This window comes from Amia ocellicauda, chromosome 2 (genome assembly GCF_036373705.1).
Source record: "Amia ocellicauda isolate fAmiCal2 chromosome 2, fAmiCal2.hap1, whole genome shotgun sequence".
Classification (NCBI taxonomy): Eukaryota; Metazoa; Chordata; class Actinopteri; order Amiiformes; family Amiidae; genus Amia; species Amia ocellicauda.
In genome coordinates, this window is record NC_089851.1 from 19,053,027 (window position 1) to 19,057,393 (window position 4,367).

Here is a 4,367-nt window from a genome sequence, read left to right on the forward strand (position 1 = left end):
CTGTTCCAGAGTGAAAAGGTTCAGTTCCCTCAATCTCTGAGTAGGACATTCCCTTCAGACCTGGAATAAGATAATTACAATAGATTAGAAAAGCACACATGTTCTATTTGTTGCACTTAATCTGAGAATTTTAAATAAAGTTTAAATTTATATATTTGCAGTTTCAGTATTACAGTTTGGTAGCAAGGCCAGTTGGTTTTCATTTCCATTTAGTAAAAAAAAAAAAAATATGGGAACAACCACACTCAAGATCCTCCATTGTTGTCATCTGAAAAATCCACCTATCTTTCAGCATCAGGCAAACGTTCACAGTGTGTGACGTCCTTTACCTCAGCTCAGGTATTGCAGTGGGAAAAAAAACAGATAGGTCCCAGCTTGGTTCCAGGTCGGGTCAGAAGTGCCAATGGAAAAGGGGCATGGAACAGAGAATGAGAGGAGGATGACACTGCAGGACATAGAGTGTGTGACCGGGCACCAGTCTGAGCAGCAGCATGGAAGGAGAGGCGACCAGCAGATTTCTACCTGGGGCTGGGATGGTGGAGGCCTCACAGCAAGTAGTTGTCACCTCCAAAAGCTCTGTTATTACTGCTAATAATGGACTGCCTGTCATGAGACTCTTATATGCACTCCTTTAGTTTTGCATTTGCTGCTACTGACTGCTTTATGGTTATTTATTGTAGGTTTTAGAAACTGCTTGTAATTAATAAACATAATTTATTTGTATTCCTTGAGTCTGTCTGGTGTGTGTCCTAAGATCTAAGAACCCATACATGGAGTGGTGAAATGTAAGCGTGACAATGAGGCTCCCCATCCTGAAAAAAACATGTGGGGTGGCGTAGTTGGTACATTAGGGGACCTGTGATATTTGCACACCACAATGGGTTTTAATTTGACAGAAAGGGTATTTTGGAGTGGACATAAGAGCATAATTTAGAACATTAGATTGGCCTGAATCAAAAGGCATACTTGGTAAATTATTCCAACTTAACTGGGTATCGAAGAAGTACATCTGAGCTTGACTGAAAGACTAGAAATACACTATCTAAATAACATTAAAGCTGAGAAAATCTGAAAGTATAGTGCGCAATATAGCAAAAGGTCAATGATAACAAAACAGGGTCAAGGACATTTACCTTTTAGTTCCTTAGCCACTCCAATGTAGGTTTGGTGGCTGTGTGCTTTGGTTGTTGTCAGGCTGAAAGGTGAACTTCTGTCCCAGTTTCAGCTTTCTTTGGGAAGAGGGGGTTCCAGGTGACACAGGGGAAACCCACTACCCACATCAGTAACTGATCTCACACCGACTACGCAACCCCCATTATTTAAGTGAGGAGGGGAGCCTCACGGTCACTCAAACTTATGCAGTTTCATTTTAAATCCCAAATCACGTACAAGCAGGTAAGGTAAACATAACATTACATTATAAACATATTATGTTTAATTTTCTAAGCACAGAGTAAAAACCGCAATAAAAAATATGGAGCACAAAGTCTGAAGTAACAATCCATCATCTCCTCATCTTCCACCCTCCTTGCCACAGGTGCAGAGCCGGGCCTCTCTCCCCTTCTCTCCTCTACCACTCCATATCCCTGCTGTCTCATCTATCTGTAGCCTGGTCACACACTCACCCGGGCGAGCCACCACCAACACGTCATTCAGGGACTTCTTTACACTGTACTTAGTTACTTTTGTGCTCCTCCTCTGCTCTGTAGCCCTGCTCTTACACAGGCATAATGCTGGAGGGGGGGGCGGAGCCAGGTGTTGGAGAGAGCTGCTGGCAGGGAGTAGGGCGATGCCCGAATTAGTGCAGGAGTGTCGAATCCTGTCTGAAAGCTCAGAACAAAAGAATCACCTGCAATTAATCAAAACACAAAAGGAAATATTATAACCACCCCAATCAATAAACAAACATATTTCACAGTAAAACCAATAAAGTGTAGAATATGAAATCAAATCAAATAATTAAGGTCTGGCCCTGGCATCCTACATGACACATACTTTGGTCCATTCATTTTCCCTTCTGTCCTGACAAGCGCCCTAGTCCCTGCCGATGAGAAGCATCTCCATAACAAAATGCTGCCACCACCATGCTTCACAGAAGGGATAGTGTTCTCTAGGTGATGCTCTGTATAGTGTTTGCTTGTGGGGGGGTGGATGGGTGTTAGGGGGGTGCTTCAGGGGTTGCACCTTTTCATTTCCCTGCCCTTTTTTTTCCGAAGTGCCCCATTTGTCACCTAAACCCACTGCCCCCCTCCGGGAATGCACTTTGTCAGCACACACCCACCCCCCTTAGACCGAAGTGTCCCTTTGTTTGGTTCAGCCACTGTCCCCCCCCCCCAGGCTCCACGTTTCTGTGTGATTTGCTACAATTTAACACAGGTGGAGGCCACTTTACTTGGTGTGTGATTTTGAAAGCGATTGTTTACACCTGAGATAATTTACAATTCCCAAGTAATTGATCAATCCAGCCATTTTTAACTGTAATGTAATTTGATATTCCATATGTTCCATAGATGTCAAGAAGTGTCAGGATTTTTTGGATTCCATTCAAGGGGATAGTTGGAAAATCACAAACTTTACAATTACAATGTTAATAGCATTTGGAATTTGATGTGTGTGTCTATAAAATATACAAATACATTTGTATATGTATTGCTACCCATGTCTCTCTCTCTCTGTGTACTGTACGGCAGTTCTCCAAAATCAGGGCTGGAGACTGCTGTACTGTACAGTACTGTAATTCTGGTAATTATAATAGGATGTAACACATTTAATAAAATTATATAATATATTTAAAATACACTTAATTGATGGTTTGAATAGATATATGTTGATTTATAAATTTGGATGATATTCATAAGTTATATTCTAGGTTATATTATGTACTCACCTAAACAGTGTTTCGAGCAGAAAGGAGAGAACTATGCACAAACAGGCATTGCTTCAGCTAATGGAGTCCTTCCTGAGAACTCCCTGTGTGATCTTGTCTGCTGCACTAGTACATTTTCCCCAGTGAATGAGAAGTTAAAAGGGAGAATATTGCAGCAGCTGCAAAAAATTCAAATATAAGCTGCAGCACACAAAGCCCTCATGAGAAATTAGTTCATAGACAAGAGTAAATGCTCATAAGGCACCTAATGGATACTGCTGATCCCCATCCATTGACCTAGGAGGAAGGGCACTGCAAAACTGCAGGTCTTAAGGGGCCACTCCAAGAGAAATGGAGTAAAAAGGCATATTCCATGAAACCATTGGACAATTAATAGATAAAGGGTGCCAAAGTTGGGAGAACTTGAATGGGGCTGGTGCATGGGGTATAATCCAGTGAGCTACTGAGTGGATTGGACTTTTGATGTCCATCCTGAGTCTGGATTTAATTGGAAATCATAAAAATAGGAAGTCTTCTCAGTAACTATAATATACAGTAAGCATTGGAGTGAACAATATCACACAGGAATAATACTATAAATATGTGAAAAGGAATCTGTTGTTCACTGTTATCATTGTTTTACAGTGGAAAGTATGTGGAAGTGTATTGGAATATGTGTGGCGTGCTTGCTGTGTGGAAACCCTCTGTGAGCTGCCTGAGGTCAGGCACTTCTACAGGCTGGTGGTGTCAATGGAGAACCTTTGTATCTGCAGCAAAACCTGAAATTCTGCAGTCCTTGATTATCCCATCAGTTCATTACACAAGGGTGCTTACTACTAGGGCAGTAGTGTGGAGTAGTGTTTAGGGCTCTAGACCCTCTCTAGCTCTAGAGGTTGTGGGTTCAGTCCTGGGGGGGGACATTACTGTTGTACCTCTGGGCAAGGTACTTTACATAGATTGCTCTAGTAAATGCACCATGGGATAAATATAAAAAACAATGTGGTATCTTGTAATAATTGTAAGTCACCCTGGATAAGTCTGCTAAGAAATTGAGTAATAATATCATACAGGGAGGAGCACAATGTATACAGATCCAGTAAGATTAACCATTCCTGGGAGACAGGAAATTCAAGTTTACCCTCCTCCCTCTGGAGACAAATGTTCTGGGATATCTGGTCAATGATTGGAAACTATTTAGAGAATGTAACAGTAAACGTGTGAGGTTTAAATACCTAATTTCTATGTGTGCATAAAATACATAAGTGAAATATGTGAATTTAAGAGAGTTCTCAAAAAGTGAAGACACATCTATAACGGAATAGATGCATTGAATCCGAGACAGTTCTGCTAACAGCTGACAGCTAAGAGCATGTGTCACGGGTAGCGCCAGCCCAGCATACGGGTCCTGGCAGAATGAAATGTCAGCACTTCCGGGTCCCGGAGAAGGAGCGCGGTGTGCGTGCGTGGCGAAGGCGGGACGTGTGACGTGTGACGTGTGACG